The sequence below is a fragment of the Marmota marmota genome, unplaced genomic scaffold (assembly GCF_001458135.2).
Source record: "Marmota marmota marmota unplaced genomic scaffold, marMar, whole genome shotgun sequence".
In the NCBI taxonomy this organism is placed as follows: domain Eukaryota; kingdom Metazoa; phylum Chordata; class Mammalia; order Rodentia; family Sciuridae; genus Marmota; species Marmota marmota.
Genome location: NW_026000068.1, coordinates 7,376,975 through 7,389,928, shown reverse-complemented (window position 1 = coordinate 7,389,928; position 12,954 = coordinate 7,376,975). Strand labels below are relative to the sequence as shown.

At 46.1% G+C, this 12,954-nt stretch overlaps 1 protein-coding gene across 6 annotated transcripts in view; it reads left to right on the top strand.

The window, feature by feature from the left end:
* The first annotated feature begins 6 nt into the window (after positions 1 to 6).
* The window catches only part of Sema5a (semaphorin 5A), a 447,885-nt gene continuing 434,937 nt past the window's right edge, over positions 7 to 12,954 (top strand). For 3 of the 6 annotated variants that reach the window (XM_048813988.1, XM_048813984.1, XM_048813985.1), the window contains exon 1: positions 7 to 406. The gene's annotated coding sequence lies outside the window, so the exon portion shown is untranslated. Of the gene's footprint in view, positions 661 to 12,954 lie in introns of all 6 variants that reach the window. The other 3 variants (XM_048813986.1, XM_015490452.2, XM_048813983.1) reach the window with 1 other exon arrangement.

Sequence of the window (12,954 nt, the reverse complement as noted above, 5' to 3'; positions counted from 1 at the left end):
GGGCTCCGGAGCCTCGGGCTGCCCGCGGTCCCTGCGCCGCGGTGGCCACAGCCTTCCACTTATTCTGCGCGGGGGCGCCCGGGCCAGTACAGCCGGTCTCGGGGTGCTCCCTTCTCCCACTCGCAGCTACCCCGTGGAGCTGGCTCGGGCACCCCACTTTGCCCCCTCGTTCGTCGCCTGAGCTGGGCGCGAACTTGCCCATCCGCAGGTCGACCCTGCCCCCAAGAACTCTGTGCTCCTTGAGGTCGAGCGGGTCACCAGCCTGGAGCACAACGATTAGGGGGCGACTTTGGGGAAGTGGCAGAGAGCAGTGGCTGCCTCCACTTCTCTCTCACGGTGCTGAAGAGGAGCCGCTCCGGGCCCCAGGGCGCTGGATGACTGGCACGAGGAGCGCGCCCCGCACCTGGTGAGCGAGCTCCCTGCCCGATTCCCGCTTGGCGGTGGACTGAGCCTGTAGCCGGGACCCAGGGACAGCAGCGTTTGGCTAGTGGGTGGTGTAGATCTCGGATAGGGTCGATCTGCAGGCACCTGGGCGGGGACAGCCTGGTAGCTGCGCGTACTGGAATAGGACCACCATCAGTGCGGGGGCGCCCACAGTTGAGCTAGTGCACGGGCTCGAAGTTTGTGTTCTCGCCTTTGCAGAGGTCTGAGAGTGTGGAGGTAAGGAGCGGGAATATCGTGGTGGGCTAATCGGCTGTGGGCGAGACTGGACCGCTGCCTGACACCTCCGAATGGTGCGCAGTGGAGATCTGCGTGCAACCAGCGAGCAGCCGGTATTGCTTTGTCGGGAGCCGGGGGCCCGGCGGTCGCGGCTTCTCCCGGGGAGCTGCCACCTCGCAGCAGCCCAGCCGGCTGGTGCACCGTTTCCTGATCTCGTTTACAGGGGCTTTGCAGAGCGCGCGCGAACCTGGAGGCAGTGGGACTTGGGCGCAATTCTGCCAAGCTCTTGGTTAATAAGGGCGACTAAGGCGGAGATGCAGAGGCCTGGGGAAGCGCCTGCCAGTGGGCTGCAACTAGGCGACCCCCTTTTCTGTTGCTATCTCTCCGCTGCTCCGCGGATTTAACATTCCCTGGCTCCTTGCCCCAGAGGAAATGTTCCTTCTAAGATTTGCAGAGGACTGGGACGGAGGAGTGATTCCCCAGTATCACAGCCCGTGGCGCTCAGTGCTGGGCCTAGCGCGATCGGATCCCGATTCCCGGGGCTTTGGCGGGAAGCTTGTTTCACCTCCTAGTGCCCTGGTCGCTTTGTACCTGGATGCGGCTGCCCAGAGTTGGGATTTAACTTTGCTGCTCCTGCGGCGTCCCGGAAAACCCCGGCAGGGGGCGCTGAGAGCGAGCGCTCAGAGAGGAGGAGAGGATGGATGCTACAGGCAGTTGCCCTGTCCTGGGTGAGTGGGTGGGGGGTTCAGGCAGCGATCAGCAGAACCAGGCAGCTCTTGCTGTAATTTCGTGGCGGAGGCAGAGCCTGGAAGGAGCTGGTCTTCTGGCCACAGAAAGCTTTCTGCCTTGTTAGAAATGACAGGCGAACATGGACACAAGTCTTGTAACTAGAAAGGTCTCTTGCAGAGACAGATGTTTTCATGCAAACTCTTGCCTGCACATTCGTCTTTCTCCTTGTGACTACTGTATTTATCCAGAAAAAAATAAAAAAGAAATTGAAGGTATTTAGAGTTACGTTTAATACTGACATAAAGTTCTACTCCGTACAAGTACATTAAACACCAGGAGTTGCAAACAGTTGTTGCAGCTCATTTTTAAGAAAAACGATTGTGTGTCACAGCTTACCCAGAAGAGCTCTGTCATAACGGTGGAGTTTGAGAACAGCAGATGCGTTATTAATTACGGAGTCTTTCATGAGGAGATGCAGAAAGACAAAACCAGGCTTTAATGAAAAGATTTTTCAATACTTAATTAGGATTAATTAATCCTATTTTCATTATTTAAGAGAGGGTGAGGTTTATCATAATTTCTTTTGTTTGCAAACTTCAGCGAAATCAGATAATACTCTAAGGGTGTAAAACTGAAGTAACATATCAGGGACTGAGTTTACTACCCCAAAAAACAAAGATTCCCCCAGATTTCTTGCTTCATATTGGTTTACATGGAAAAGCAGTCCTAAATGCAATTGGCCACTTGAGTTTGTTTCTTGTAAAAACTTTTGAGATAGCAGTTCATCCCGTGTGCTGCTCATGAACACACTGTATATTCGTGGGACTCTGGCGTTGCTGAACTGGTACCTAGTTTACATGTTTTTTTGCTTTGTTTTGTTTTTGTTTTTTAAGCCAACTGGTACTTTTCTTAATAGGAAGTAGATGGATGATGCTAATCATTTTATGCCTTTTATAAATTGTACTAGCTTACTTAGTGTTTTAATGACAAACAGCTGCAAGATCCTTGCTGTGAGCAGTCTTTGGTCTCCTGGGTGGGAAAGCTTGTTTCTGTCCAAAGGAAGTTTTTGAGATGTTCAGAATTTGGTAAAAATAAATCTGTGTTCTTTACTGCTGTTTTCAAATGATTTCTTCACCATGTCTGAGACGAAGGGAATGGAGACCTAGTGCAGAGACTATTAAAACTTAATGATGATGAGACTAAAGTAAATGTAAGCACATTCTTGCAAGTTTTTGCATATGTTTTAGAGGGTTGCTGGGCCATCTGAAGCCTGTTCGTTGATCTATAAGAAATTTGGCTTTAGAGTCTCCCTTAGTGTCTTTCTGGGGGACAAAAATAAGACCAATGAACCTTCCTCTCTCTTGTGTGTTAGTTGCTCAAAATAGATGCCCGCTCCTTGGGGACTGTTGGCCATTCCTGATGTCAGGAGAACTGCCTATTTGAACCATTGCATGGTTTTAATTAACGTGGGGACTGTTTATAAGGATTCCAAATGTCCTTGTTTTTCTTCTCATGAAGTCATTGAAATTGAGGCTTTGCCTCTGATGCACATACAGGAAGGTGGAGGAGAGGAGAGTAGAACTTTGATAAATATCCAGCCAAAGATAAAAAGGCTAAATAAGGTAAATAAGTGATCAAGAAGTCCAGACTTCACAAAGGTCAGAAACTAATCCCAAGAAAGAGGTTTGGACTCCAAGTCACATGGTGTGTGAGGTAGACTGAGTTAATTATTTTGTAATAAATTCCAGTCAAATATTTTTGTAGTAGCATAGGCACAACTATTTGAGAAAAGCATTCCTACATCCTGCATTAAATCCTTTATAATTCTTTCTAAAATTATACCAATTTTTAAAAATTTTTAAAATGTTTTTGAAATTGTTGCTATAGTTACCCAGATAAATTGCTTAGGATATAATTATAGTACCAAGGTGTCAAGTTTTAATGTTTAGTATTCAATAATGTTTAAAACGTAAATTACAGTGTCTAACAAATTGAGTTACAATAAAGTGCAAAGTGTCTAAAGGGGACCTTTCATCCTACCTGCATCTGTTTGCAGATTCATATTGTGAAAGTTAACTGTTTTCTCGACTCCTCAAATGAGTGCTTTAAGTTGTGTATGCCGTCTTCTCTTGTTGACAAAATAGACATTTACACATATGCTCCCAGTAAAGTTTCTAAATTAAGATGAAGAAGTCTGGTTGAAAATTCCTGGTTTTTATCACTCTGCTGCCCTGCAGAAATGATCTGTCATAGCTAGGGGGCAATCTGCTGTTTCGGATTCTTGCAGATTGGTGGCATCATGGAGATATATTCAACAGGTGAGGACTAGCTCTTTGGGAAGCAGTTTCATGAAGCAGCTGGTAGTATGTTTGGGAAATGTTATCACTTATTTCTTTGATGAATTTTTCAGATACTGGCTACCTAGAAACACAAAATTGATTTTAGATCATGAAAAAAAGAGGAAAAAAATTAAAGTAAGCTAGAATATACGTAAACTTTTCACTTTTAATAACTCAGAATTTAAACTAAACAGATGAAAGCAAGTGGACAACTTTTTCCAAGAGAAGTCACTACTTTAACATATGGGTATTAATACAGTCAATCTTTGCCATTAGCAATATCCCAGAACTTAGGAAACCTGGCTCTCCGTTTCACAGGGTTTTTTAAAGCCAGGCACCTCAATGACAAGTCAGGTGTCACCAGGAGCAGGGTGTTAGAAAGTGAGCTCAAAAAGGCCAGAGCATTTTTTTTATTTTTTTGTCTAAGAGTACTGTTTGTTTGACAAGAGCGAACCCACTTTCCTAAGATCTAAACATATTTCCATAGTACTTATTATGCATTTGGAAAGAGTACAATCACTGCATTTTTACTCTTTTCCTCCACGTGTACTAGAATTGTCTTCCTGATTAGCATTGAAAGAAACATTATGAAAGAATACATTTCTTAGAGGATGCGTTTCTTTTATGTTTGGCTGTGAACCCACTGATCTTTTATCTTCCTGTCTTTCATTCATTATTTGTCACTGTATTCCTTGTGAAATTGGCCGACCTAGAGTTCATGCAGAATGATGAGGACACACACACTGGAACAATCTTATTTTATGTTGCAATTTTATGTATGTTTGAGAGTAAATCCCATTACTGCAATAGGTAATTCAATTACAGATATGTATGATAAATAACCCAAGGAGTGATGCTATCACAAACCTACTCTATTGGAGAAGTAATACTGTATTTGCTGAGATGTGAGATAAATAAAATACAGGCAAGTGACAATCAGGGCCCAAGGACAACTTGCTCATGGGAATTAGAGCCTCTTGCAGTCAGTCCGTGGGTTTCCGGCGTTTTCAGTGATATGTGATGTACCCAGGGAGAGAAAACAAAAAATAATCATAATAATTCTAAGCAGTTTCCTGTGATTTGTCTGCAAAATCATAAAATGGATAGCGCTTAGCTAAAACTTTGGTCCTTCTGAGTTACTGGCTGGTGCCCAATACAACTCTGCACAAAAGAACTTCCCTTTCTGTAAAACAAAACCCCAAACAAACAAAAGCCCATATGGAGATGTGGTAGAGGGCTTCCAGGGCTGTTTGCAGTCACAAGGACGCAGCTCCCCAGACTTGCTGTGTGGGTAGACCATGTTGGAGACCAGAGACGTTTGTGGGCCTCCTGCAACCACTCGGATTTTAGAAACAACTGGATTCTGAGATTACTCTTATAGGACCAAGATTTAAATTTGCTGTAAAACTTTACTGATTGTGAAGCTGAGAGTGTTGTTTGTAACTGGTAACATGATGAAACCAAACAAAACCCAAATTGTTCTGGATGCTAACCCTCTCTCCAGCGGATAGTGTAATCAACATTATTCAGGCCAGTTGACATATAAGTGCAAACTAAATGAGGATTTGATTCTAAGATGTCGTCTCAATCCTTGTCTGTTCTAGCTCTATTTGGCTTTACAAATTAGGGTTCTAGAAGGATGAATAGAAGAATTGCCAAAAATCCATTGTTTAATGGAGACTTTCCCTTGTTGGATAGACAGTGGAGGAGGCCTCCATCTTGAATTAGAGGCCACAGGCAGGAGAGTGGTACTGAAGGGATGGACGGTGCTTACTGTGCTGGAGAGGTGTTGGCAGTGATAGACAGATGTATGGCAGCTGGAAATGGGTGGTGTGGGTGGGAAAAGTGACAGGGAATGACGCCATCCTCCCTGTGTGACTCATGGAGTCTGGTGGAAGCTCCGAGGGTCCCTGCACAGAGTGGCTGGACCATTCAGATGGACTCTGAGGTGGCCAAGAGCCAGGGCGTGTCAGAATCTCACCTGCACATTGGTTTGTGACTGGGAGAACCTGCCCCTCAAGCGGGTGGCAAGTGGAGTTGGAGATGGGGAATGGGGAGGACTTCTCTGCCAGTGGCCAGGTGTTTGGTCAACAAGGCAGGGCCTTGGAAGGATAACACAGAGCACGAGACTAGAGATTTTGAAGTGGAGAGCTGGTTGAGGGAACGAGACAAGGTCTGGGAATTAGGACTTAGAGAGGAACTCGGCGAGCAAGCCTGGCTGCCTGCCCCACGTGGGCCACGCTGGTCTCATTTCTGCTGATTATGCTCAGCATGGTCCTCAGCTTGGGACCCACAGAGGGATGGAAGGGCTTGTGGGGTGGGGGTAAGGACGTGCACCTGGGACTGGGAGATGTGACCATGGCTGGGTGACCACTTAACTGTGGCCACTCTCCCTTTGTCCTTCCACCTCCTTCTAGCTCCTGTTCTTGGTACAGATCCTCCTGCTTGAAGTGCTTTTTCTCCACTTTCCTGGGAGGCTCCAGGTCTGTCTGAGGCCTTTGCTCCAGGGTCCCCTCTTCAGAAAGAAGTCTCCAAATAGCACCACCTAAGCTAGCATCTCCCCGTCTCTCATCCCTTATTCTGCACTTTTCCCCATCATTGCATGTTGTACTGCCCCACACATTGTGTTTATTTCTTAAAGCCTTTCCCCAACAGAGAAGGTTAGCTTAGGAGACAGTTGAGACACAGCCATGAGCTGTGTCTCGGGGCCTAGGACAGTGCCTTGCACACACAAGTCCTCACTGGCTGAGTGAAGGCTTGGCTGAATGCCCTTCTGTAATGCTTATGTAGCACCAGCTGCAACAGAAGGTCCTTGGTACAGGACTATGGCTTACACAGACTTCTGCTTACCATGGATGATAAGCACTATTTATATTCTTCATATGAAGAAAAATATTTCAAATATCTCCAAATTGAGTTATTAGCATAGTCTTGAAATACAAATGTGTTTGAAAGCTAGGGGTAGGAAGACCGTGCCCTTTACTTATTCTAATACCGGGCTAATTGCACAATAAGTAGTTGCCTGTTAAATACATTGATGACCTTGCTTGACTTGGAAATCAACATAAAAACACTTTATGTGTACTAAAACATTTGAAAATTGAAATTCAGGGATGTTGTTTACTTATTTAAAACTGTTCCTCGCCTACCCACAGAAATTCCAAGAGAACAAATTGTTTCTTTGTTACATATTTTCACACATTACAGATTTGAGATATTCTAGAATATTTGAGAAATGTGGCAGGGTTTTTATTCTTTTTCTGAGACCAAGACAGTAAGCCTTGTCATTAGTTGGATGTGTAGATCCAATGAGTTCAGATGTGAACGGATAAACATAATGTGGTGCATACATACAAAAAGCTGCTACTCAGCAGAGAAACAAGCAAACTCTTGATATATATGGTAAGATGTGTGAACCTTAAAATATCATGGTAAGTGACAGAAGCCAGCCAGAAAAGACCACGTATTACAGCTCCCTTTGTAGAAATGTCCAGAAAAGGCAAACCTAAGATGGAAAGCGAACAAGTGTTTGCTTGGGGCTAGCGGCGGGAACTGGAAGAGATACAGATGGACAGGCAGGATCTATTAGGGATGATGGAAATGTCTAAAATTAGATTGTGGAGATGGTAGCATGACTTTGTCAATTTACTGAAAAGCACTGAATTGTACACTTATGAGGGTACATTTTATGGTGTGTTACACCTCAATAGAGCTGGTAAAAAAAAAAAAAAGACAATCTGGACAGAATCTCTGAAGTTGGAATAAGTTAAACCTCCAGTGGCCCAAACACAAATCCCACTGCACTTCCTGGGAATTCTGTTCTGTGTTTCCATTACAGAGCAGAGTGCCCGGGGCCACTGGTCCTGAGGTGAGCGGGACCACTTCTCTGATGCAGTGCCCCAGGATTGTGACCTCTGTCATGGATACAAGCAAACTCAGGCTGTTGGCAATGAGACCACAGAACCACGTTAAGTCAATCAATTAAACTAATCAGCCGCCCTGGCACTCCAAGTTTGGTAGACCAGACTACCCGTGGTTCCTCTTTCCTGAGGCTGATGATGTTTTATAGACATAGCTCAGGGGGACGTGGGACAACCGCAGTCTCCTCCTGTCAATGGAGGCGAAAGGCCAGGAGTCCCCAGGTGTAGCTCGGCTCACTTAATGAGGCCATCTCCTTGGTGGGGCCAGGTCACAATGGCTACCCTGTGCTCCCAGAGGCTTTCTGGGCAGGGCCTTTGGTTCAGCAGGTGAGGAAGGAAACTTCTGACCCAGTGCAGAGTGCTGGCCTTTAAATGCCCCAACTGAGGGTTAAAAGTGTGTTTCTTGTCCTCTTAGAGGGTGTTACAGAGTCACTTCTAGCTCTTTCTGTGCTGCTTGACACGTTTTGCATTCAAACACGAACCCTGGGAGCAGGCTGTGGGTCGAGAGTCTGGGTGGGTCTGCCTCTTGCCCGCTCTCCGCTGTCTCTGGGTGCCAGTGTCTTGTTTATTGCGACTTCCATCTGCTGAGTGCCGGAGAAGCCTCTCTGCCTCCTGCCACCGAGCTTCTCAGCTCTCTTGTGGCACCTTGCTGTCCCCACACCAGTTGGCTTCCACATGGCGACTTTCTGGGGGCGTGTTTACTTTGGCACAGGCAGTCTGTGCTCCAGAAACGCCCGGCGTGGCTTTCGGGCTGGCTGGACTTCAGAGTTCAGACACATCTCCTCACTAGGAAGAGATTATTTTTATCCTGTCCTGGGATGATTCAGGGAGTGTTTTCACCATGCCTCATTTCTTCAGTCCTTGTAGGGAGAAATGGAGATTGAGGGAGTTTTAAATCCGAATGCAGGAGTCTTATTGACTTCTTACCCATGTAAATTCTGACTGGCTCATTCTGAATTTGTCTCTTCTTGGACAATCAGCCCAGCCTGGAAGCACATTAAGAGTAATGTTTATGAAGAGACCGTGTTTCTCTATCACTGGTTCTAAATTATCGCTCCCCTGTGTGAGTGGTAAGGGGTTATTTATGAGATCACATGTGTTTCCTCCTGCTCATCAGAGGCAACTGGGGTGGGGGCATTTGCATCTTTGATTCCACTTTGAATGATTTCAGTTGGTCAGTAAGATACTGTACTTCTTTTCTGGTTTGGATCTATTTTCTTTCATTTCCAATGAGCTAATGTTCTCCAGATTTCAAAGTTAACTAGGGATGCTTTCCTGTAAACAGATGGGCTGGTTCTGTGATTAGAGTAATTTCCATGTTACCCGGACAGATGTTTAGTTTTGAAAAAGAGTGACAAATGGTGCAGTATTTCTCGTTCTAAACTCTCCTCTAGGCAGTGGTTGAACTGACCTGGTCTGGATAGCTGAATGGTGGCTAAAGTCACAGGTGACATTCTGGGCAGGACTAGAGGAGGACATGGTCCCAAGTGGATAAGGTGCAGCAGACATTACTGTTGATGACTTTTACTTTTTTCTAACCATTTAATTTTCGGATAAACATTCTAGTGTTTGCACAAGGGTATTGATTTTAGACACTCTAAGATGTACAGGACTGTAGCTTCATTCTGGTGGCCTATGGGGAAGGACCTTGGACGTCTGTTTGCTTTGCAGCCTTGGAAGATGGGTTCAGCCCCCACATTGGTGGGCACCCCCTTTTCTCCTGTCTTTGTCCTGAAGTTTAAAATTAGGGTATATTTACCAACGTGTCAGTGAAAGAAAACACTTTAAAAGTTAGAGCCAAGAGTTAAAGGCAGATATTTTATTTATTTATTTTTATTAAATATTCCCAGGCTATAAATATAAAATAAAAATCATGTTTTACAGAGTGAGGGGTCCAGTGCCCAGAGGTCAATCTTTGTCCACATCAAGGAGAGCAGATGTCAAGTTGGAGAGGAGAATTCTAGATTGATGTTCCTCATCCTTTTTAGCAGGGCTATTTCCAAATATCTTTCCATGATTTCCCCCTCTATCAGGGGGTTCTTTTTTTTTTCTTTGCCTCCTTTTCAACACCCTCCTCTGGGGGTTTCTCTGCTAACCTGAAGGCTTTTAACTATTTTCTCCCTTCACCAGAAAGGTTTGCACCAAGCCGTCCTCCCTGACTCCACCAGGTAAAGGGGCATTTCCAGGTTCTGCGCCTGTGTCTGACCCTGTCTGGGGGTCCCAAGCTGCTGTTGAATTGACAGGAAGCCGTGTTGGCACGTTCTTTTGCTGGTGGTCTTGTTCCTGGTGTTGGCTTTGTGTTGGCTTAGAGAGGCCGGGTCTCATCTGGTTGGGTTGTAAGCCTGGCAGGAATGCGATTCTGTTCAGTCTCATCCTGACACAAGTGTCGTGCTGGCTGGTGGCCCTGAGCTGAGAGGAAAAGGTGTCTGCTCCTGGGGGCAGCCCTCTCTTTGCTGTGGGGCAGTGCACACTCCCTTCATTCTCAAGTCCAGCTTCCAGGTGGGGGAGTCTGAGCCCCAGGGCCCTCCTTCTCTCTACTTCAATCACTCTCATTTCCTTTGCTCAAACCTCAAAGGTGATGCTGGGCAGGTAAGAAGACCTGAGTTCACAGTATTTCCAGGTCTTCCTATCCACCCCGTATTTTCTTCCAGTGCACCCCTTCGGGTGCTTTCTACACCTAACATTGTTGCCCTGAGTGCTTGTTGCCTAATGGCCGTGGAGGCGTGTGGGGGGAGTGCAGGTGGGGGTCTGAGAGGAGGGCCCTGATGGGGCTGGGCAAGTCCAGGCAGCGTGTGTTGGCGGTTGCAGCTTTCCAAGCTGACTCCGAAGTCAGGCCTGGAGCCAAATTTACTTTCCGTCTGCCAGCAGTGATGGAATTCCTAGGTCCCATCACCAGCTTGTGCAAAGAAACCATTCAGGAGACTGCAAGCTGGCAAGCAAGAATCGCTAAGATTCATTCACTTGAAAGCTGACGCCTGCAAATGTTATTTAACTTTGAGCAATTTCTCCAGGCCCACCTGCTGAGTTCCCATCTCCTGGAGGCTTATTTTGGTACAGAGGAAAGCCTGCTAAGTGCTCATAGAGGGGATCTTGCAAGGATACATCTGAGAGGTGGGAGCAGCAGAAGGCCTCTCAATGGTCTGCACCTCACTTATTCCTGATCCAAGAATCTGCAGAAAAGTCACTTTTCAGCACTCCACAGAGTAAATGTGTGTTAGTCCATTTTCCACTACTGTACTCAAATACATGGGGCTGGGTAACTTTATAGAGTAGGCATAGCACTGTTATGGGCTGACTGTGGTGGAACCTCATGGCAGAAGCATCATAATGGCAGCAGGGAGAGAAAGTGATCTCATGGTATAACAGCAAACCAGATCCAGTAGCAACCTGGCAGTAGGGTCCACCCCTTAGAGGTCCCACAACCTCAGTGTCCCCACTCTGAGGACAAAGCTTCCAACCCACGAATCCTGGGGCACAAACCACATCCAAAACATAGTGAATTATAAATGCTTGACTTCAGTGTCTGAAGCTACGAACTGATGAGTCAGGACAACAGCCATGGTTTACTCTGGTCCTGCATGCACCCTGCCAATGAAAATACCTGGAAGACATCAGCGTCTCTGTTGAAGGATTGTTTATAAAGTTGGGCTCAAAGAAATTCATGTTCTGAACTTGGTCCCTGACAGGAGGGAAAACCACCTTGCCCAGCGTGAGGAGGAGAGTACAAACAGTGGACTCCCCCAGGTTGGGATGGGGAGGTGGGACATCTCCCCGTGTTCACAGAGTGTTTAAAGGGATTGCTTTCTCATATGTAGAAATTGTAACAGAAACTGACTCCAAATTCGAATGCCAAGGGCTTATTTGGTTTGTCTGTTTTGGCTGGTGAAGTCACCTGTCAGGGACCAAGTGAAGGGAAGTAGGAGAGGCTTTGGGATGCATTTGGGAAAGAGAAGTCCCACCCAGCTTTTCTCTCTGACCCAAGTGACCCGTGGTGATCTTCCAGGAAACCTCAGTTTGTCTCCTGGTGCCTGGTTTCTTGGTTCTTTTCTTCTGGAATATCGTCATGACCTTTGACCAGAGGGCATCCGTCAGAGAAATTCTGCAAGGTGCAGCTCTAGTCTCTAGTCTCATGGTTCTGCAAAGGGCCACACACCCACTGAGTGGCTGGTTTAGGGTGAATGTGAGAGAGGCAGGGGAGTTAGAGAAGCCCCACTGAGCTCCAGAGAATGCTGGCTCCATTTGGTCTTGTCTTGTTTTGCTCTAAATAAAGACCACGCTGGCTTTCTCTGTCTTCCTCCTACTTCTGAGACAGAGATCATTTTTGCAAAGGTGATCCTTCTCATCGTCAGTGATGTCGTGATCTATTGGAGAGCCACAAAACGTTACCGCCCAGTTTGGCATGGGGACCGGAACTCAGGCAGCCTGCTTCTCAGAGTGAGCTCCCCCATTGTGGTCCATAAAGGGACGTTACAAGTTTACCCTCAATCTGTAATCAGGAGTCCCTTTAATTGGTGGTATAACACATGCACTTTAAAACGGTTTTGGTTTTGCTGTTAAGCATCTTTCAATGGCCTTTTCATTTTTTTTTTTTTTGTTTTGTTTTGTTTTTTAATTAAAAGTATACAGTCCCTGAAGAATTGGCTTTCAGGCCCAAACTTCCTGCCTGGAGGGGGTTGGAGATGGCCCTAAGTAGGAAGAATGAGGGTCTGGGTTGGAGGCCTGGCAGAATCATCATTAAGAGGCCTGGACAAAGGAGGCAATTACTGGATTGCTTGTGGTGGGGACTCACATGGGAGGCCCTTGGGCTGAGTCGACTTTGTGGAGTCTTCTTTAATTGCACTTTTGAATGAACAGACTCTGCTACTGGGTTTAATTAAGGCTGAGGGGCTAAACTTATAAAAACAAATCAAAAGCACATTAGGGGAGTCTGCCTCCTTGATGGTTCCTGGGATTGCTGCCTGTATCTCTTTTCCTCCTCAGGTAGACCTACCATTGGGTGGACATGGACTTCTGACAGCCCTTTGCCCTGGTAATTGTGGTGTGACCCAGCTATGTTACAGTATATGCCAAACATTTTAAAAACCCAGGGTAGAGGTGCCAACAGTGCCAGCTAAATCCATCTTTTGTGTCTTTGTGATCCAAGGGAAGAAAAAAAAACAAACCTGTAGATGTATTTATATAGAAGAGTTAGGCATGCTTTTAAGAACTAATGAAAAGCTGAAGGAATTTGCATACAGAGGTAAGTAGAGGCATACAGGAAGCTTGTAAAATGTACCTGTTTGCAGTGCTGTGCTCTTCTGAGCAAT